Source organism: Mus pahari, chromosome 3 (assembly GCF_900095145.1).
Source record: "Mus pahari chromosome 3, PAHARI_EIJ_v1.1, whole genome shotgun sequence".
Lineage (NCBI taxonomy): Eukaryota > Metazoa > Chordata > Mammalia > Rodentia > Muridae > Mus > Mus pahari.
In genome coordinates this window covers 100,253,011-100,276,518 of record NC_034592.1, presented here as the reverse complement: position 1 = coordinate 100,276,518, position 23,508 = coordinate 100,253,011, and the positions used below count along the sequence as shown (strand labels likewise).

Here is a 23,508-nt window from a genome sequence, read left to right as displayed (position 1 = left end):
ANNNANCNGTACCCCCTGAGCTCGTGTCTCTAGCTGCATATGTAGCACAAGATGGCCTAATCAGCCACCATTGGGAAGAGAGGCCCCTTGGTCTTGCAAACTTTATATGACTCAGCACAGGGGAAGGCCAGGGCCAAGTAGTGGGAGTGGGTGGGTAGGGGAGCAGGGGCGGGGGGGGGCAGTATAGGGAACTTTCGGGATAGCATTTGAAATGTAAATAAAGATACTACTACTACTACTACTAATAATAATAATAAAAGATGCAAAAGGAGTATTTCCATATCTCTTTATCTTTTGGATTACAGCTTTTAACCAAGTATGCATTAGCTATAATTTAAAACCATAAACACAGGATTATAATAAACAGGACTGAGACAATGTAAGATTCTAAATCAGAGAAATGTACATTTCTGAGCTACGAGACTATGAGTGTCATGAAGCACTATGGGAAATGTTATTCTTGATATAAAACACAAGCCTCAATGATTTTAAAACAAGGAAAAGGAGGGGGCTGGAGATACAGCTCAGCAGTTAAGAACATTGATTGTTCTTCCAAATGTCCTAAGTTCAATTCCCAACAACCACATGGTGGCTCACAACCATTTGTCGTGGGATCTGATGCCCTCTTCTGGTGTGTCTGAAGACAGAGACAGTGTACTTACATAAAAGAAATAAATAAAATTAAAAAACAAAAACAAAGAAGCAAACAAAAAACAAGGGAAAGAAAGAAAAGAAATTCAAGGTGGACACACACATGGTTTAAAATTACTACTCATTAATGAGATACTGACTTTGTAAGTAAAGAGAACTGTGGACTGGGGAGTAGAGAGGAGAGGAGGGGAAGGGAGGGGAGGGTTATAGATAGCCTGAAAGTAAGTTGTAACTGAATTAGAGAAGGTGGGCATTCTGAAAATGATGACTTCTGGTACAATTTGGAAAAAAGCAGCTAGGTCTAATACAGGAAGGTACCTGGAAATACAATAATCTGAAGCATCCACATCACTGGCACTATAGAAGATCAGAGCTTCGGAGAACATCCCAGGCTGAGGCATGGTGGTGGACACCCTTAATCCCAGTGTTTGGGAAGCAGAGGCAGGCATTTTCTGTGAGTTCCAGGCCAGGCTGTTCTGCAGAGTGAGCTCAAGGCCAGCCAGGGCCACATGGTTAGACCCTATTTCAAAACAAAAGAAAGGGAAGAGAACCTCTCCGACAATGTGAAGCGGGAGGAACACATCCACTCCCAAACAAGGGTAATGTGGCTTTCTCACTCCATACTCCTTTTACTTATCTCTCTAGAGGGTGGCGTCTATAAAATATTTGTTTATAAGAGCATCTACAAGAGAAAAAAATCAGATACAAACACCACTCAGGTGCTAGGGACTCTTTCTCCTTCGGTCCTAGTAGAAGTTTTGGAACCATACCCAGCTGCTTGTAGAGAAATCAATATTACACATGCAGAACGATGATGCCACCTGCCTTCCCCGGGCACCTTTACCTTACAGAAAGCTTCTTCTTGTCCTACTAGAACAGTGATTCTCAACCTGTGAGTCACAACCACTTTGGGGGTTGAACGACCTTTTCACAGAGGTTCCCTAGATAATCTGCATATCAGATATTTATATTACAATTCAATTCATGACTGGCAAAATTATGATTATGAAGTAACAACAAAAGTAATGTTATGGTTGGGGATCGCCACGACATGAAGAACTGTATTAACAAGTGGCAGAATTAGAAAGGTTGAGAATGTACTAGAAGATTATATTTGGTTTGGTGACTTCAATCCACTGCGACTAGGTTGCTATGGTTCCCCAGCATCAAAATTTGGTACCATTTCCTCTGAGTAAGTGTCATTTGCTGCCATTCTTTCTGGGTGAGATGCCTAGCTATATCCTTAAATGTAACTGTTTTTCAAAAGCTCAGTCATATCTATTTCTTCTTTAGAAACTGCAGCACCCCGAGAACATCTGCTTTCTGAAAGATGCTTTCAGAGATGTTTATCTGAGAAACCTCCTTTCTGTCACCTGGATCAAACATACCATTGTCATACAGATGTTGCTGATCTCTGAAGTTTAAAAGGTCATTCAGATCTTTCTCTTGATATAGTCAAGATTGTCTGTGGGCCAGCAACTCAGGGTCCACTCTTTCTGGGAGATCTCTAGCTTCTGGGTTAGGTCACAGGTCAGAGTGCCTCCTATAAGAGGTACTGATTCCTCAGGCTTTGCATGTATACCACAGATCTTGCTCATTCTTTTGAGGGTGGGACTTGGAGGCTATTAAAACAACAGATAAGAGAGGCGAGTTAAAAATTCAGCAGTATACTTCTTTAAAGAAACCAGGAGCATTCTCACCCCCATGAGGCCTGTCTCAGCTACTATTGCTCCAGGCACCATGGGCTCACCAAGAGCCTGCGCAGCTCACGTTCTGTCCTGCACGTTTGTTCCTTCTGGACATTGTATATTAGAGACATTTTGATTCTTTGCTTGGGGTTCTTCGGCAGTAATGAGTGTTCTATGGCCATAGTGTCTATAAACCTTCCACTGAGAGTTTTTGTCCGCACCTTCTCCAGTTTGACTTGATTATAAAGTCATTGTCTTGGATAAGCACCAACCCTTAGATGACTTGGTCACTCACTGCCTCTTGAAGCTTGTTTGCACTGGGGATAGATCTTTCTCCAAGTGGGAATTTGAAGTCCCATATGACTTTTTTCTGCTCAACTCCCATTATAAAGCAATGCTTGGGTTCATCAGTAAGTACTTGAGACATTGAACTTGCTGGGCTCGAGGCTTTCATACCCCGACAGTCAGACAGTTGCTAGAGGGCTGTGCCTTGGGAAGGGAGGTTTGCTGACAACTCTTCCCACGTTGTCATCGTTAGGTGTGTGTTGCTGTGATAAAACGCCATGGCCAGGCTGAGGAAGAAGCTGGGGAGGAAAGGGACTGACAGGTTATAGTCTACCACTGTGGGAAGCCAGGGTAGGACTCTCATGGTGGGACTCAAGGTAGGAACCTGGAGGCATGAACTGGAGTGGAGACCATGGAGGAACACAGCTTACTGGTATACCTTTCATGCTTTGTTCAGTTGGTTTTCTTCAGCACTCTAGGACCATGTGCCCAGGGATAGCATTGCCTTAGGTAAGCTGAGCCCTTTTGTATAAATGTCAATCTAGTAAATGCCCCATAGACTTACCTAATGGCCAATTGATGGGAGGCATTTTCTCCATTGAGGTTCCTTCTCAGATGACTCTAGTGTGTCTCAAGTTGACAGAAGCTAATCTGCACACACTTGAAGCACATTGACTTCTCCACAAGCCCCTACCTATGGTTTTATATGGTTTTTCTCACAGTGTTTGAGAGTTTTGTTACTCTGCTTCCTTTTCTGTGGTCCACTTGCTTGTCTTGGTAGCCGTGAAATGTCACATGGTTTTCAGGACTGGGTACAAAATGAAAATGAATGAATAAACCATCTGGTAAATTAATTAATTATTTCAAAGGTAGGTAGAATGCTACCCTCGCATAGACAAGGCCCTGGGTTCAGTCCTCAGCATTGCAAAGGATTATTATTATCAAGGAAAATGAATCTACCAAGAGATAGAATGTTGGAGTAATGTTTTTGTGCGCTCTGTAAAGATTATCCTTGTATTATTGAAATGCTGATTTCTCAACCTGCAGAGATCTGAATACATGCTGGTTTTGGGTATTGTTAACCATTTCCTGCCTCATCTTCTTCTGATTGGTTAAAATAAAAACCCTATGACCTATAGCAAACACCAGAATAGTAAGTTGGGACAGAAATAGGGGGTGCCTAGGTGTTTCCTCTCCCACTGAGGGCACATAAGGCAGCCCAGCAAGTAGGACATATCCCATGTACAAGCAACAGCTTTTGGGATAGCCCTCCATTCCAGTTGATCAGGACCCACACAAAGGTCAAGCTGCCTATTTGCTACATATGTGCAGGCAAGCATAAGCCCAGCTTGTGTATGTTGGTTGGTGGTTGTGGTGGTTTGTATATGCTTGGCCCAGGGAGTGACAGTAGTAGGTGGTATGGCCTTGTTGGAGTGGGTGTGTCACTGTGGGCATGGGCTTAAGACCCTTATCCTAGCTGCCTGGAAGTCAGTATTCTGCTAACAGCCTTCAGATGAAGATGTAGAACTCTCAGCTCCTCCTGCACCATGCCTGCCTGAATGCTGCCATGCTCCCATCTTGATGATAGTGGACTGAACCTCTGAATCTGTAAGCCAGCCCCAATTAAATGTTGCCCTTTATAAGACTTGCCTTGGTCATGGTGTCTGCTCACAGCAGTAAAACCCTAACTAAGAAGGTAGTTAAGTTTCTGAGAGTCCAGATTAGTTGACTGTATTGGTCTTCCTATGGAGTTTCTATCCCCTTTGGGGCCTGCAATTCTTCCTCCTCCTAAGAGTCCCCCAAAGTCCATAAGAGTCCCCAAGCTCCATCCACTGTTCGGCTGTGGGTGTCTGTATCTGTCTGAGTCAGCTGCTGGGTGGAGCCTCTCAGAGGACAGCATGCTCCTGCCTGCAAACATAACAGAGTATCATTAGGGATTGGTATTTGCCTGTGGGATGTATCTCAACTTGGGCCAGTTATTAAAAACCTAAACTCTTGACCCCAAGTTCATGGTGCTCCTCAGATGGCTTAGCTCTTGCTTCCTATTCCCAAGCTACACAGGCTCTCAGGACTCTGATTGTCACTCATCAGCCACTCATGTCAGCCCCACAGTGGATGACAGATTCACACTCTCCTAGGATAATTATGAACTTAAGGTTTAATATTGTTATTATTAATAATAATAATCCAAATATTATTTTTACTTAAATAAACTTCACTTTTATTCTATGCAACATATCTAAGTTTTAAATTTTATTTTATTATTTTAAAAACTGTGTGTCTGTGTCCACATGAGTACATGTGCCCACTGAAGTCAGAAGAGGGCCTGGGATCCCCTGGGTCAGCAGGTACAGGCAGTTGTGAGTCTTGCTGTATAACTCATGTTGGCCTTGAACCCAGGATGATCTTCCTGTCTTGCCCTTCCAAGTGCTACAATTCCATAGGTGCACCACACTACATCCTGCTCCCATTACTTGGACAGTGAGTGCTTTATCTACAGGGCCATCTCCTGAGCTGTCACCAGATTTGGATGTATAATAACTGACCCTTATTTGATAAAATTTATAGGTGGGGCCTTGGAGAGATGCTTATGCTCAGGCAAAGTCCTGATGATGTAACCCCATGATGGAATTATTAACCTTGTTATTGGTATGTATTATTTGCATAAAATATTGGGTTTTATTGTGACATTTTCACATATGGACATAGCATACTTTGGTCAGATCCATGACCCTGTTTCCCTGATTCCTTCAGGTGACCTCCTTTTCTCTCGCCATCCCTTTCTGTTTCCCGTAGATTCACTAGATGAGAGAAAATGTACAATGATTTAACTTCTTCCTTAACACGGTGATGTACACTTCTATTCACTTCTCTGCCAATGGCCTGATTCCGACCTTGTCCACCCACTGCCCTGCCATCATAGAGAAGGAAGAAGTATACAGTAGAGGTGAAAAAGGCCAAAATAAATGTGGGGCCAAAAAATAAAAAGCACATTTCTCTGCTCTCTAGCAATCAACTCTCACAGCTTGGAGCTTGACCCAGGGCCTTGTAATGTCTTATACAAACAATTGGACTCTAACTCCTAATGACCCCTGGCACCTCATCTCAGGAAGGACAAATTGTGTGATAAAATTTACTCCTTGACAAGAAGAAAGTGAGCCCCCTCTTATCTATTCAAATACCATCCCACACAAATGGCCCAGGAGACAAGGCCAGGTAATTTCTTATTAACTGCTATAAAAATATACCACTCACACTCAGGGGTGATTTTCTCTGTGAGAATTCATACACTTAGTTTTTTGTCCACAGAGTGGATTCTTTTTTACCCCCCTAAAAGAAGTCTTATTTCATTTTCTCTTGCTTTCTTGAATGATAATAACTATGCAAAAGTAACATGATTTTTTGGCTATGTTTATTGATTTATTTTTATTATTTATTCATTAATTTTTTCATTCAGCAGATTTTGATCATGCTTGCCCTCCCTCAACTCTTTTCAGTTCTTCCCTACCTCCCTACTGACCCAATTTCATGTTTCTCTTCTCTCTTTCACATACACAAAGAAAGCCCTCAAAAAATGAAAAATGAAAATCAAAACAAAACAAAACAAAAAAAGGAAACCTTAGAAAAGAATTCCCAAACAAACAAAAATGAAATAAAAAGCTTACAAGAGCCCCCCTACCTGCTGCTCCTGGGCACGGAGCCTGTGACTGTGAAGTAGGGTTGCTATGCTCAGTGTCTCTCCATTGGAGAAATCTGATTTTCTCTTTCCTTGCTGGTATCAATGGTAAATACGTCCTTGGTTAGCGATGAAGCTTTGTGTCTATTTCTCTTCCTCACTGTTAGGAGTTTGTACGGTCTGTGCAACTCTGTGCATGTTGCCTTATCTTGGTGAGTTCATATTTGCTTTGGTCCTGTGTGTTTGGAAGACACTGTTTGCTTGGAGTAACTCACCACTCTGGCTCTTAGAATCTTTCCATTTCCTTTTCTGCATAGATCCCTGGGGTCATGAGGGGCAAGGGTTGGATGAAGACATCCTATCCAGGAATGAGTGCTCCAAAGTACTTCACTCTCTGCCACACTTTCCAGGAGTGGGTTTCTGTGTTAATTCCCATCCACTGCAAGGAAATGCTCTTTTAATGGGGGCTGAGTGAGGAACCGATCCATGGGTATAGCAATACATCACTAGGGTCATTTTACCATGTTCCTTTAGCATAATAACAGACCTGCTAGAGCTCATGATCTATCTAGTTTCATGTTCTTGATCATCTTAGTAGTATGGTTTCCAACTCACCGAATGGGCCTTACTTACATCCAATAAAAAAATGTTGTTGGCTACTCCCATAGCTTTGTGCAACTCTTGCACTAGTATGCCTTGCAAGTGGGTTGCTGTTATAGGTTACAGGGTTTGCAGCCGGGTGATAATGATGGTTAGCTTTCTTAGTAGCATGCAGAGTAACTACTGGGATCATGACAAATAGTTCCATAGGGGTTGAAGCTTCTAGCAGGACACGAGATCTAATTCTTCACATTTGACGATGTAAGTGTTGTCTTCAGTAATGGGGCCCTGCCATCAGATTGTAGAGAGCACAGCCCTGGCAATAACCTGTGATGTTTAGGGAACCCTGTGGGACCCCATTGGCCAGCAACTTAGTAAGATGGAATCCATTCTTGATACTGCAAGATCAGTATCTGATGCCTAGTTGGGACATTATTTTGCCCACTTACTTGGTAACTCCATTTAAATTCCTTTTATATGTGTGTATATTTTAGGAAATGTACCATATTTCATTATCACAGATGTTTTTCAATTTCTGGCTATTATGAATAGAGCAGCATGAAGATGGATGAGCTAGCATCTCTGGGGCAGCATGAAGAGTCCTTTGGCACAGGTGGATATCAACGCAGACAGGTTTTGGCATCCCGAGGAGTCTCCATATTGATTTCTTCAGTGTCGGTACAAATTTGCACCACCATCAGTGACAAATAACTTTTCCCGTTTCCCTGCATCCTTGGCAGCGCGTGCTGTCATTTGTTTCATTGATCTTGACCAATCTGACTTGGGTAAGAGAAAATCTCAGGGCAGTTTTAATTTGTGTTTCCCTGGTGACTAAGGAGGTCAAACGCTTCCCTAAGTGTTTTGTACCTATTTATGTTTCATCTTTTCAGACCTCTCCACTTAGTTCCCGACACCATTTTAAATTGGGTTATTTGTTTGATTTTTCTAGTTTTTTTTTTTTTAAATATATGTTCTATATTCTATCCCTCTATCAGATGGGTAGTTTCTTTAAGTTTATTTTCATTCTGTAGGTTTCTGCTTTGCCCAAATGATGGCGTCCTTTTTGTACAAAAGCTTTTCGGTTTCATGAAGTCCCATTTATTAATTGTTGTTCTTGGTTCCCGTGCTCATGGCGTTACATTCAAAAAGTCTTTTTTTTTCCATGTCAGTGATTTCAAGACTATCCCCCACTTACGTTTCTATAAGGATCAGGGTATCTGGCCTCATGTTGAGGCCCTTGATCCATTTAGAACTGAGTTTTCTGCAGGGTGATAGATAAGAATTTTTCTTTATAATTTTTGTTCTTATCAACTCTAGTAAATACTTTTACTGTGCTCTGCTCCCATGCCTTGAGCCTTTTATTACCAGCATGACATATACCACATTTCTGCTATCTGCTCATCTGTTGTGTGGCTGGGCTTACTACATACAAACATGCATACATACACTGCAGGTATAGTGCACGTGCTACAGTAAATATAGGTGTGAAGGTACAACTGTGACATGCTAGCTTTGATTCCTTTAACTAGATTGCCTGGAGTGACATATGTCACTCATATGGTAACTTTACTTTTCTGAAGACCTTCTAAATTAATTCCATAGTGACAATATTAATTATAAGCTTTTATTAAAAGAGAGTGATAGTCCAAGTAAGAATAAAGCAAGATGAAAGCTCCCTGAAAACAAGGAAATGGTTTTAGTCATGTTTCTGATGCTATCACAAAATACTTGAATCTGGAAACTTATATTTTAAAAATGTTTATTTAGGAAAATAACAATTTTAGGGCCCAGACACCCAAGATCACCATCATTTTTAAAAATCTTTTGTCAAAGTCTCCTTTGGCTTCATCATAATGTTTCAAAGAAATGGGAAGAAAATAGCTAAGTTCAGAAGAGGCCACGTTCTCAAAGTGTCTTTGCTGCTTAATAACCCACAATCATAAGAACTTACTTTATGAGACTAGGATTGTTTTTGCTGAAGCTAGTGACCCCAGTGACATAATGACTTCCTAGTAGATGTCACTCCTTAAGGTTCTCACAACCTCCCAACACCACTACACTGGGACAAGACTTCTATATGAATTCTTAGAAGACACAATAAACCATACCAAGTCTGCAGTGGGGCCCTCACTAGGAACAGAATTAACTGGCCAGTTCTTGGTCTTGGACACTCAGTCTATACAGCATTGAGGAACACACTTCCTTTGTATATACAAGCCTCCTATCTTTTCCAATAGCAACCTTCCTATCTTCTCTGATTTTGTGCTGTGGGTATCTTGGATTCGTCAGCTTCAGGATCTGGACTCAGGAGCTGACATTGCAATTGCAGTTCTGTTTTAGATAAAGATTTTATCAGAATCTCCATGCACATGTCTGACAGCCTCGTGCTCCTCCAATGCCGGGGCCCAGCTAATGCTTCTACCTATCTCTAAGATCCTTGTCCTAGTTTGCTTTACATTGCTGTGATTAAAATACTGACCAAAACTGACTTGGTAATGAAAGGGTTGACTTGGCTTACAGGTTAAAGTTCATCCTCTGAGGGAAGGGAAGACAGGAACCTAGAAGCAGGAATTGAAGCAGAGAACACGGAGGAACCCTGCCTACTGGCTTGCTGGCTTGCTCAGCTACTTTCTGTGTACAGTTCAGGCCCTGTGCCCAGAGATGTCACTGCGTCGATCAATTAGAAATCAATAAAGTGCTCCACAGACAGGCCTGCAGGCCAATCTGATGGAGGGGATTTTTCAGTTGAGGTTTTCTCGTCTCTGAGGACCGGTGTTCAGTCGGCAAACACTATAAATAACTAGCACAGACTTACAACGCCCAACTCCATTTTCCTATGGTTCCCCTGCTTACTCAGGGCATGGACCAATTGCTGTTGGTTGGGATCCCTGCTTCCCCTGCCTCCCTCCTTTGCTCATACTTGAGCTCTCTAGCGCCTCGGAGCATCTTTAGGAACTGATGAGCTCTCTAGCGCCTCGGAGCATCTTTAGGAACTGAGCTTCCTTTTGCTGAAGGGATAGAGGCTTAGTTGCTACCCCTTCTGGAGATTTTATTTCACCCTCGTTTTAGTCCCTCTTTATATGGCATGTTCGGTAGAAACGCAAATGCTTATTATGCTATTTGTGTATACATTGGAATATTTCTCATGAAAATAGAAAAAAAGAGGCCTTAGAATTAAATGCGCTCAAAAAAAAAATCTGTTCATTAAGTGTAACACATACCATCTCAGCATGCGCGTCATTGGAGGGAGCTGTTTCCATAGACAACATCTTCTCAAAAACTAGATTTTGTTACTCTTCAGAAGCAAGGGGATTCCCCTTTAAAGTCGACTTCTCCCTCCAATATATAATTGATCTTTGGCACTATAACACCGAGTTGAACTCTATCTTGACAAAATATAAATAGGTAAACAAAAATAAAGTTGCTTGCTTTCTCAGGTCAAAATTTGGTTTAGAAGAAAACATTGCTGAGAGTCAAGATAATTTTGGAATTCTAAACAGGTTTTATAACCTCTATTGGCAAGAGATCTATATCTGCACAATCCATAAAGCGTTTAAGGTATAGCTGATACGGAAACAATAATGACCCTGGAACAGGGTACTTCCTGGAGATTAATGACCAACTGGGAGGGGTTGATGGCCTGAGGTGTGGTCGAGGGCCATTAACCTCAGACAGTCATTAAGGCCCAGGAAATGTCCTATGTCTAGGTCGTTATTGTTATTATAAATGGAAAATGGAAAAAAGAAACAGGCATACAGATTATTTGAAGGGTGACTCCATTTCCATTGGTCTGAACAAGGAGTGTTCTGAGAGAATTTATTCCCCCATCCATTAGCTAACCTATCTCCCTGAATCCTCTGTCACCTTGCCCTTCAACTGATGGGTCTTTGTGCTGGGAATCCCTGAATTCCCCAGATGCTGGAGTAGAGAGGTCCTTTGCTCTCCTTGCAGTGACCGCCGAGCACACAGTACTGGGGAATTACTTTACCGCTGCTCCAAATTGCATCCTGCATTACAGCTTACTTGCTTCCCCAGGGATCAGCTGTTTTCTTCTCTATTTAGCTGCAATAAATTTCCCACAGCTAAATTTTAAGCTCTTGACTATTTTGTTTGTGCTTATTTCCCAGACGCTCGGGGGTGAAAGTGCATAGTATTGGCTTAGTATTTGTGCGATACCTCTAGTCAAGCTAGCTGTAGAACCCCAAGTGCAGTTCCTGGTTCATTTCCCAGAAAGCACTATTATTCAGATGACTTTTGAGTTCCCTATGGGTAATATTTAGTTTTGAAAGCAATTAAGTTTCACCTGCTTACATCCCAGAGCAGAAGCTATCTTTTATCCCCAAGAAACTAAAAACCATTTAAAATGTGCTATTCCTCACTTCGCGGCTTCTAATAGCTCTTTGGGGCTTTACAAGTGGGGTAGGAATCGCTCAGCACGAGCATTCTGAAGTAGAACATGCTAGTCTTGCCTGACTCGCAGGGTATGGGAAACTTCAGCTCGAATTTTGAGAAAGCTCGATCATCTGATTTGTGCACCATGCTGCTGAGGCTCTGATGTTACAATTTCACTTATTTAGGGAAACCGTGAAAGTTTGAGCCACATGTCAAATTAGCCAGAGTTCATCATCTGTGAGTACAAAATAAAGATAAAAAAAAAAATCCTAAGTGTTTGCCTTGGTTGGCAGCATGGGCATTGTAGAAGAGCTTCAATGTGACACTAGCTTTGATATTGTGTGGGTTTTGTAACTACGCATTCTATGCTCAAAAGGCATTTCCTTTCCTGTAGAAAAGCCTGGTACCCTTAGAATTCCTGTGTTTCTCTGACTTAGATATAGAAAAGCTTAGTTTAAATATGGTGTTCAATTTCCAGTCATTATTATTTTGTATAATCTTAATTGTTGAATCTTCCAGATCATAATTAGTCTGGAAATTCAACATAGCCAAAGTGGTAATGAAAGAATGTTTAAGTATTATATTAATATCCTTTTCAAATTCCTATCAGCCTACTCTATGAAATTCCTTTCCTTGACAGGCTCTGTGGAGCAGATCACAGTCTCTCTGAGAAGTCCTTTTTATTTTTGGTTCCAGTCTACACTTTGCCATCAAGCCTGCCATTGTCTGTCATTCTTGATAAAGTGGTCTAACCTTCATGCAGGATGCAGGCAGGCTGGTCATTGCATTTGGTTACACACATGAATGTCACCTGAGAGGCTGGGACATGATGTGGAGACCCAGGTACTTCCTATAAACTAGCCATACCCGTCTTCTCTTTTTATGATATCTCTCACTGAGTTCATTTCCTTAGGGTGCCTACTGATCTCCCGATTCACTTTAATTTAGTACTGTCCTCCTTACTTCTTGTCTAGGACTGTTCTTTATAGAATTGGATAGGAGCTATTATTGGTGTGGATTAGTACACACAATAAATGATTATGGTGTATTGGTCAACCCCTGGTGACATCATCCACCAGGACAAACTCTCTCCATGGGTTACATGGCCAAGGAATACCAAGCCCCATCTTTGAATGCTTAATGTGGTCACTTTCCCACCACATCTAGTCTGTTCATTGCTGAAGGCTCTGTAGTCACTTCTGGTGGTCTATTTATACAGAGACCCCTGATGTACGTCAGTTCTGTCACTGCAAAGGTAGGGTCATCTTTGAGGAACCTCAAGTCATGTCTTCAGATTATTTTATTGTATCTCTATGGAGAGTCTCAAGAGGTATCAGTACTGTGAATATATAATCTCAATATTATCCAGACAAGGGGGGAAAGAGGGGCAGAATGCCAAATACTAACACGCTCCTCTTCATTCTAAACGAACATGGAAGTAGTGAAACTTACAACCAAATATATTTATTGAAGAGTTTCAGTTCACTTTAGTATAGGCTCCCAATTACGATTCATCAATATATGGAGATGTAATTAGGTGTAATAGTGCCTATTTATATACAGTATTAGTAGGTATCTTGAGAGTGTGCTGACTTGGTAGTAGAACGCCCTACTGATTTTCATTTATTAAAACGGTCTAATGTTGTTTCTAAAGACTTTCCCTCCCCTTTCCCGCAAAGCATCAATTTCTCTGTCCCCAATCTTCTGGGTAGATCTCCCTCACAGAGGAACACGAGCAAACGCTTTATTGTTTAGCAGTCTATGGTGCGACCCAGCTCCCCTCTTGGTATTCTGGGGCCATCACAAATGCCCTCTGTATGGCAGGCAGGCGTTTTTTGTCTTAGTCCTAGATAGACTTTTCTGGAAGCCTTGCAAATCCTTTCCTTCCCATTCTATACTTCCCCATTTGAGAAATCAGGCTTTATCTTTCCCATTCAGAAATGTTCTTCTTAGTGGTCAGCCTGCCTAGCCTAGAATACACCTAGAATTGTCAACTGAGTCTGGAAAGATCACCTGCCAAATAATGCAGCTACACAGCTGTCTTGCCACCTCTGCTCTGCCTTGTCACACACTCTGGGTCAGGTAGCAATATGTGATGGACAAATATATTATCCACTGGGGAAGGAACTGTTCATCTTGTTGCCAGATAGTGACCTCTTATTCGGAAACACACACACACACACACACACACACACACACACACACACACACACACAAACAAAAAAACACCAAAACCAGAAAAAACAGAACTGATTTGTTTAAAGCTCTCTCCCCTCCCCCCTTTTTTCTTCAGCAACAAGTCCCTGCTTGCTCAGAGGACGGTGTCTTTTTAGTAAGTCATCTTCCTTGCTGTCCTCTCTCTTCTTTTCATAAAGTATCTGGGGAGAGGAGGTGGTGGCCACTAATAAGATGTGTTCCAACCAATGCCTTGGTGAGCTAGCTATGCAGGCAGGGCACTTTCTATAGTGTGTGTGTGTGTGTGTGTGTATGTGTGTGTTGGCTCTCTTGACATTTTGATAGCAAAGTTAAGCAACTAAATATGGATTCGGTTGAGGGATGGGGAGAAGCCGAGGTTTAGAGGAAATGTTACCCTCCCTAAAGATGTGTGAACAAGTCATGTGGAAACTCACTAATTTATAGCTAATCAAATAAATAATTTAAAAAAGACTGGCTGGATGTGGTGTCACACACATCTAATATCAGCACTCAGGAAGCAGAAGACTTCTAGGCAAGCCGGATTACTTAGTGAGGTTCTGTTTCCAAAACCAAACCAAATCAAACCAAACCAAACCAAACCAAACCAAACCAAGCCAAACCATGGCAGCAAAAGACTTTGAATATAAGTGCCATGCATGGGTATACAATGTTAATCCTGAAGCCACAGGTTTTAAATGAAAATCCCACTTCCAGATGTGAAATACCTTCCTAGGAGTTATTGGCTAACAAGGACCCACGGGTCCCCAAATTATACAGGTTAAAGCCAATGCCCATGGTACCTACCAGAGCTAGGTGTTAAGGCCCTATTACTGAAGCTAACACGTACTTCAACTTCAGAATCCAGAGAAACCATGCTGGAACTGAGCTGGAAGCATCCTGCCTACTGTAAGTTGCTGTGCAGGAAGCTGGGTGGTAATGATGGAAGACTCGACAAAGGTCTTTTCTGGCTTTGGACCTTGTATGTTGCCATACAAACTTGCCAGCCAAGAGGTTCTCACCACTTCAACAGGGGCATGGCTGTTAGAGGAGTAACCAAGTGATTTCTGATTGCATCTGAGGACTTCTCCACAGGACAGAGTCCATCTGGTGGACATGGAAAGGCTCGTGACTGGGGAGGTTATAGTAAGTCTACCTGTTTTGCAAGACAGACATGTTCTCAACTTGTGTTCTGAGTATTTGTGTTTATATTTTCAGACTAGGTCTGCTCTTTGCCTTGATCAAAATGATTTTCTGTGTAACAAAGAGTGATCGAAGCAAGAGATTCCTGGCTGGTCAAGGAGCTGAGATCAAGTGACTGTGGAGTGGTAAGCCTCAGGCTGGATATCTATTTTCATCTTTTACAAGTCTTAGAGAACATTGTGGAAGTATGGATGAGAAGAATGTGAGGACTGGACAATTGGGAGGACACTTAGGAATCACTTCTTAGGGGTTTGGCAGTTGCTTTCATAGGGCTTGTTTGGACTGAGTTAGTATACATTCACCCATAAACAGAGGAGGGACTCAAGGAGTCCTGCTCAGCAGAGGTAGTGTGAGTGGAGAGTCACTGTCTTCATGCTCCACTGGAAAGTTTCACATATATGACCACATGAACCACCCCAGTTAAACACAGCAGGTCAAAAAGCAAAAACCAAAGATAGAAAGGCAGAAACGTGGGATGGAGAGTTGGTGGGGGTGGGTGAGGGTGTTAGAAGTGAGTGGATTTGGTGGGGGTGGGTGAGGGTGTTAGAAGTGAGTGGGAGACAAGAGAGGGTAAGTGATAAGTGTGACCGGAGGGTGTTGTATATTAATACATATACATGTACAAATATTATGTACATGTATGTACATATGCACATATTTAATACATGTCTTGTATCATGAATCAGTTTCTATCCTAATTTTTGAGGATTAGGTATATTCCGAGACACAAGAATTCAGAGTTTTGTTGTTGAATTTTCTAACAAGAATATTCCAACTTTTCCCATTCCATCTTTAAAAATGCTTTACCAATTGAATTATGTCCTCAGCCCCTTTAATGACAGTTCTATCTCTATTACAGTTTATAGACTCTTAGAAGGATGACCCGCATCTGTTTATCCATCAAATGTTTGCTGAACCTCTAATGTACACTGGGCCATATACTTGGGCCTAGAGATTCCAGCAGAAATAAAAATGCTATTCTATTCCTCAAGTTCATTGTCAAGGGAGAGAGAGGGGGGAGGGGGAGGGAGAGAGGGAGGGAGAGGAGGAGAGGGGGGGAGGAGGAGAAGGAGGAGAAGGGGAAAGGACAGAGGGGGAGAGGGGGAGAGAGGGAGGGGGATGGGGAGAGGTGGAGGGGGAGAGGGAGAGAGAGAGAGAGAGAGAGAGAGAGAGAGAGAGAGAGAGAGAGAGAGAGTTAGTTTCATGCCAAACTTTCACTCCAAACTCTAAGCTTCCACTTTGAGAATCCAAGGCTCTTGGGATGGCATCTCAGTGTTCAAACTAGAGCTCAGACTGACTTGCCTTTCCTACTTAGATGGATTCCACAGCCTTCACAGCTCCCATGCTGACGTAGCCAGGACTAGGGGACATCAGTTGAACCTCTCTTTTACCTTTACATCGCCTTTGCCTGTGAGGCTACAATATCTTTCCTCCATTTAGAGGGCACAGCATTTGAGATGCTGTCTTGGAGGCAGACATCTGCCCTCACCAGATGTTGAACTTGCTAGTGTCTAGATCTTAGATTTATAATGTCCAGAGATCTGTGAGAAATAAATTCTACTGTTTATTTATTACCCAGTTCCTGGTGTTTTCTTATGACTGAACATTTGATTGGATCCTTTTGAGATTTCCTTTTTTACTGGGAACTGGTTGGGGGTCTGTCCCTCGATATGACCAGTCTGTCCCTGTCACAGCAATGTGATCGCAATACCTTTCAGATGCAGCTGTTTTGGGGGCCTCAGTGGCAAGGGCATGTGCTTCTCTACACATTGATCCTGTTAAATGATAATCCTTCCTTTGAGGATGGAAAAAAAAAGTCCCTGTGATAGTAGGTTCTAATTTATCATAGGACCTTTATATCACCCCTGTCACCTTGTTGTATTTTGTCGTCTGAGCCCCACTGAGGTGAAGCCATTACCATCCACAGGAAGGCACTGACTTACTCAGCTCAGGGAGCATGCTTCCTGCCTGAAGTCTCCCTGGAAGCTGGCCAGTAGGAACATCCATCGTTTACAAATTGATTCACACCACCTTGGCCAGTCTGATTTTAATCTCTTCTCCCAAAGGCCTTCTGCAAAATCATGGTGCTCCCTCTGAGTCCTCCTTCCCGGAGGCAGGGTGGTTTCTCCTCAGCTGTGCAGCTCCGTTTGTCATGGTCTTGTAAAAGAATTTGCCTTTACTGAGTTTACTTGTCCTTCCAGCCCTTCTGTATTTCCAGGCGTTTCCAGGAAGCCTTCCTGTGCTCACTGATTTCAGGATCCCGTGGTTACAGGCTGCCCCTGGGGGAAGAGATCGTGGAACCCCTGGCTTCACAGCTCTGGGCTGCAAGCCACAGGCCACAGAGTCATGCTCTGAGCGTCTGAGCTGCTGAGCCTTGGACAAATTATCTACCAGCCCTAGACTTCAGTCTCTTCCTAGGTGGAATGAGGCCAAGACTCACATTCTCTGCCTCACAGCCTCTCTGGTATTTCTATACACAGCAAACTCTCAGGCAGGGAAGGAGGAATACTTGTGGCCTCTGTGTGCCAACGAGTGATTTCTTTTATAAAGTATTTCCCTGCTGTGCGAGGACAAAGTTACTTGAAAAGTTTAATCACAACTGATCTATAGGCCAAAGTATTACTTAATTTAGAGGTCCAGTATTAAGAACTAAGAGTATATGTGCTCCCAACTTCTAACTTAGCAGCAGAACAAGAGATGCACTCAATGCCATTAGAGATTAAGTCAGGGAGTGACACCATTGCTTACATGACAGTTATTAGAGGAATGAAAAGTGTATTGTCAAAAGAATAAGGCTGCACACAACTTATGATTTTTTTTGGAAACAATCAGAATAACTGATGTTTGAAATGAATAAGAGTGAGATGAATCTGAACAGACTTTTAAGAAATTTTCTCATTATGTTTTCATTTCTCTCTGGTATTCTTCAACATTCTTGACCTTCTTTTGTCATAAATGTATCAGTGAAATTTGACTTAGCAGTAAGAGGGTTTTTTTTTTTCAGAGAATTTACTCCCCTGAAGTTTTAGGAAGAGTTTCTGATGGACCCCAATTTGGTCTGTTCCTTGGTATTTGGGGCTTAGCCTCTCTAGTACATGTGCTCAAGGCAGCAACCTCAATCCACTTAAGTGACTTTTAAAATATTGATTGGTTCTGCACTGAACGAAACACAGTTTCCAAACTTGAGAAACACAAGAGGATAACTACCAGTTTGCAGTCGAGTCTGGTGGTAGAGGCCTGCAAGCCCAACTACTCAAGGGGCTGAAGTCGGAAGACAGAGGTGTGAGCACTTGCTTGCTTCACCAGGAGGTCTAGCCTGAGCATCCTGAAGAGACCCTGCCTCATGAAGAAAAAGTTAGGGGAAGGAAAGAAATGTGGCTTAGTGATAGAACATGTTCACAAGGCCCTGAGTTTATCTCCAGTAACAGGCAGACAGACAGACAGACAGGGACAAATATACATGCTCAGACACATACACACACAGACAGATACACACCTAAACACACAGACACATGTATATATGGACACACACAGAGAAACATGCAGACACACAAACACACACAGGGAAACACAGATACAGAAACAGTTACACAGGCGAACACATAGATATACGTACACATTTGTACACAGAGGCAGATGCACAGAGAAACACACATTGACATATTGACACAGACACATAGAGACAGAAGCAAATATACACACAGAAACAAATACTCAGACATAGGCACAAACAGACCCAAACACACAGACACACACAGACTCACACATATCGACACACTAGCAATAATAAAATTTAAAGGAAACATTATGATGGAAGAAAGTTCTTCAAAACAAGAAAGCCTGGGGCTTGCTAAGCTGGTGTAACCTTTCCCTTCTGCTCAGCTACCAAAGAGAGTGCACAGTTAGTTTGTTTACCCCTAGTAATTCTAAAGAGACTTAGCAAAGTGAAAGCAGCTGACACTAGTGACAAAGCTGTGTCTGAGCAAAAAGGGCCACGACATTGTTTGAAATGAAGGCACGGTACCCCCCTTTCTTTGGGAGCCATCCTATTGAAGGCACAGCCAGTGGTCCTCTTGATTCCTCTTGCTTTGGAAAGCCATTGTCCGACCCAGGAGAGAACTCTAGCTGGCAGAGAGCCTTCCTATCTTGCATTTCCAGGGTAGAGAAGTGAAGGCCTTGCACCTGACACATCCTGGGCTTCTGGATGAAAAATTGCTGTGAATCTGAGTGGAGATAAGTGAGAAGGGGACAGTGACCGATGCTCCAGCGGTGAGGGAGCGGTGGTGCTGGCCGTTGCCCATCCCTCTTATCTCACCTAATGGCCGGCGCCTGCCAATGTTTATTTGGCCACCGCCATTCACCAGCTGCTTCTCTACCATGTTGTTTTTCTTCCCAGATGGCAACACGATGTTCCGCGATAAAACTGACACAAAAAACAATGCAAAATTTGTCTAAGAGAGGTTCAGCAAGCATGAGAAAAACATCTGATATCTCTCACAGCCCGCCAAGTTCGCCGCTCACAGTGCCAGGGTAATTATGGGGTGATTTGAACAGAGGCTATGCAGGGAAGCCACTTCCAAATGAATCAGGTAGTTTCCAGAAGGGGTGCACATTGGGCTCCTGGCTCTTCTGGCTCCTTGACAGAATCGATAAGCGCTGGCCGAGGCTCCCAGCAGCCTCGTACATTATCCAATGCTGGGTTTCACTTCATGCTGCCTAATTAATGGCTCACTCCTTTAAAAACTCCTTTTATTCAATTAGACTCTGCTTTCAAGAAGATAAACATGCCTGATACAAAAGTCCTGCCCATCTCCTGGAAGCTTCTGTTTTTCAGTTGCCCCTGATCCTCCATTCTGGCCATTCTCATGTGCTTTGTTGTTTGAATGGGGTTGATATAAAAAAGAGGGGTCCCTTCCCACCTTCTTGCTTTGGAGGCTTCTTCCCTTTAGTCTTTCCACAAGAACAGCGGCAGAGACTAATACAACTGTTCTCACTGATTGCAAAGAGTCACACGTGTTTGAAATGGGCCATTGACTGAGTCTCGTTCATATCTATCACTTTGAGACAAAGACTTGCCTCTTCCGTGGGCTGCCATCCTTATAGTCTTTATCAGGCCAGACTCTCAGGTGAAACGTTAGCCGCTCTTTTGCTCATTTGGCCATGTGTTTTCTCATTTGGCTCAGAAATGGCTCCAAGAAACAAATGCTTTTGTAGACTGACTGCGTTTTCAGTTCTAACATGTGCTTTGTTATGGAGTTGATCCTGAGAACAAAAATAGCTTAAAGGGTCTATCCTGACTAGACAAATCTGCCCCAAGTTGGTTTTACTGTGTAATTAAGCTGCTGTTAGTGAAAAAAAAAACAGAATAGAAAGTTCCCAATCATCGTTGGTGACAAAGTACTATTGCAGTGAACAAATTAAACTTTGCTGGCTTATAATTGTCATAATGTGCAGGTAAAATGTAAGAGCAGATGTTGCATTTATTTGGTCTGGAAGCCTTAAACACTGACACATCTCACAGCTAAAGGCAGACATGAGAGCTGAGGACTTCCTGAAAAGACCCACGTCTAGCTGTACCACTAACCGACACTGGATGACTCAATCTCCCATAGTCTCTAGTTCCTTTATTAAAACGCAAATATGAGTAACGGTTGTTTGCAATGTCATGAGAGTCAAACTAGGGCACAGGTAGAAAAGACATGTAAATTTGTGACCCACAGCACAGTTTTGAATGCATTATCCAAGGCATTTTTCTCCATTTAGCCAAATCTTATATTTTCTTAAGACTATAACTTTTCATCAACAGATGTTCTTTTCTTTAATTTGATAGTTTGTTACTATGGCCTTAGAAAACCAAGGAGGCGAGGACATTGCAGAGTTTATGACTGTTGTGAATATTTGGCTTCTAAGGTAGAGGAAGGTTCTGATTATATTAACACTGAGGCCACACTGTGATTCAGTTTTGTAGGGCACAATGCCATTTGACACTGGAACCGTTCAGTAGAACAGAATGTTGGGCACCTTCCAAGGTGGCAAGAGTTGATCTTTTCTTTCTCACACTGAAATCACTTGGCCATTCATGTAGAGGTAGAATTAATATAATGTGCACATTCTTGTTCATATTCATGTTAGCCCAAAATGAAGAGAACAAGGTCAGGCTGAGGACGCTAGCACATTGGGAGGGAGGTTGAATGTATAATCTATGCTTGTCCAGCTTGTCTTCATCTTAGGAGGATGGTCCTCAACTTGGGCTTGAGTCAAATGCATTGTATTTGTGTACTTTGGTTTTTGATTCCTCATGACCGTTGAAGCTTGCTTAGTTAGTAGAACCCATGTTTGAACATGGATCTTAGGGACTGAGGTATAATATGTAGTCTTTAAAGATGTTTAATGTTTCTTAGGACTTTCTTAAGTGCTTCTAAGTTGAGAAATAGATATTTAGAGACAAGGAATAATAAATTATCTCCCAATCCATATGTGGTTCTTAGCTAGTTTGCTATTGGTTTGATTAAGCATGATTTTCCATTGTAGAAGGAAATCACACATGAACATGTCCTATGCAATTCACAATCTTATTATTTATTTATTTATACTTTTGCAGTAACTTATTGTGTGTGTTTCTATATGTATGTGCTTGTATGTATGTATGCATGTATGTATATATGTATGTATGTATGTGAATGTGAGTGGATACACAAATGCAGTGTGATTTATAGGTACCAGTTTTCTCCTTCTCATGGGTGTCATGGATAAAGCTCAGGTCATCAGGCTTAGAGGCAAACTCTTTTTTAAAGCTTTTTAAAAAATATTTTTCCTTTTTTTTGCTTTATTATTTTTTATTAGATATTTTCTTCATTTACATTTCAAATACTATCCCCAAAGCCCCCTATACCCTCCCCCACCCTGCTCCCCAACCCATCCACTTCTGCTTCCTGGCCCTGGCATTCCCCTGTACTGGGGCATATGATCTTCACAAGACCAAGGGCCTCTCCTCCTATTGATGGTCAACTAGGCCATCCTCTGCTACATATGCAGCTAGAGACACAGCTCTGGGGGGGTACTGGTTAGTTCATATTGTTGTTCCTCCTATAGGGTTGCAGACCCTTTCAGCTCCTTGGGAACTTTCTCTAGCTCCTTCATTGGGGACATTGTTCCATCCAATAGATGACTGTGAGCATCCACTTCTGTATTTGCCAGGCACTGGCATAGCCTCACATGAGACAGCTATATCAGGGTCCTGTCAGCAAAATCTTGCTGGCATATGCAATAGTGTCTGGGTTTGGTGATTGTATATGGGATGGATCCCCGGGAGGGGCAGTCTCTGGATGGTCCATCCTTTCGTCTCAGCTACAAACTTTGTTTCTGTAACTCCTTCCATGGGTATTTGGTTCCCCATTGTAAGAAGGAGAGAAGTATCCACACCTTGGTCTTCTTTCTTCTTGAGTTTCATGTGTTTTGCAAATGTACCCATTGGTAATAAGGACACATGCTCCACTATGTTCATAGCAGCCCTATTTATAATAGCCAGAAGCTGGAAAGAACTCAGATGTCCCTAAACAGAGGAATGGATACAGAAAATGTGGTGCATTTACACAATGGAGTACTACTCATCAATTAAAAACAGTGAATTCATGAAATTCTTAGGCAAATGGATGGATCTGGAGGGTATCATCCTGAGTGAGGTAACCCAGTCACAAAGGAACATACATGATATGCACTCACTGATAAGCAGATATTAACCCAGAAACTTAGAATACCCAAAATACAATTTTAAAATATTTTTAATTTTATTTATTTTATGTATGTGAATACACTGCTACTCTCCTCAGACATACCAGAAGAGGGCATCAGATCCCATTACAGATGATTGTGAGCCACCATGTGGTTGCTGGAAGTTGAACTCAGGACCTCAGGCAGCCCTAAGGCATCTCACCAGCCACCAAGGCAAGCTCTTTTACCCATTGAGCTGTTTGCTGGCCAGTAGGCATGATGGTAAATGATGACCAGAATGGACATTTTCTCATGTTATTAAAAATTATATTGTTTGAGTTATAAGTATATACAAAACATTTTTATATTTTTGTAAGTAGATGCTAATTTTAGTATTTTCATTGAGTCATTAAATGTATTACCAATTTTTGAATTTGAAAACTTTTACAATTTAAAAGTGATGAACACTGACATGTATGAACTCCCAAACAAAAGCTCTTTGGGAGCCAAGAGAGCTCATGAGACCAAAATATGTGGAGGAACACCTTTTTAAACCTTTGTTTAATTTTTTTCTATGTCTTTTTTTTTTTTTTTTTTTTTTCGAGACAGGGTTTCTCCCTTCAAGGTCTTTTATCTCTACATGAAATAATTTGTCCATGTATTGTGTGAGTTCCCCTCTTAGACCACAAATATCATAAGCACAGTCTGTGCATTCTGTCCTGTCAGTTTCCAGAGGTGTTTAGCATACATTAGGTGTAATGGGTTAGATTATGTATCATTCAAATTTATTTATTAAAGTCAGAAATCCCAGTACTTTAAAATGTAGCTTTGTTTGAAGTATGTTGTTAAGTAGGTAGTGCACTATGATGAGTAGAGTAGAATAGAGTAGGATAGGGTAGGGTAGGGTAGGGTAGGGTATGGTAGGGTAGGTTAGGGTTGGGTAGAGTACACTACCCTAGAGAAGACTCCTGGTCCAATAGAATTAGTGTCTTTATAAGTACATGGGCAAGTAAAGATACAGTGGTACCATGGGAGAACACTATATGAAGACTGGAGTGACACTGTCCATAGCTTAGTGCCAACACAGAGCTCAAAGAAAGGCCAGGGGCA

The 23,508-nt window shown here is 42.0% G+C and overlaps 1 long non-coding RNA gene across 1 annotated transcript in view; it reads left to right on the top strand.

The window, feature by feature from the left end:
- LOC110317562 overlaps positions 1 to 21,417 on the top strand; it is a 27,726-nt gene extending 6,309 nt beyond the window's left edge. Inside the window, exons 3-5 of the long non-coding RNA XR_002380330.1 lie at positions 2,072 to 2,079; positions 14,683 to 14,813; positions 19,085 to 21,417. This is a non-coding gene — a long non-coding RNA (uncharacterized LOC110317562). The remainder of the gene's footprint in view (positions 1 to 2,071; positions 2,080 to 14,682; positions 14,814 to 19,084) is intronic.
- Positions 21,418 to 23,508: the final 2,091 nt, after the last annotated feature.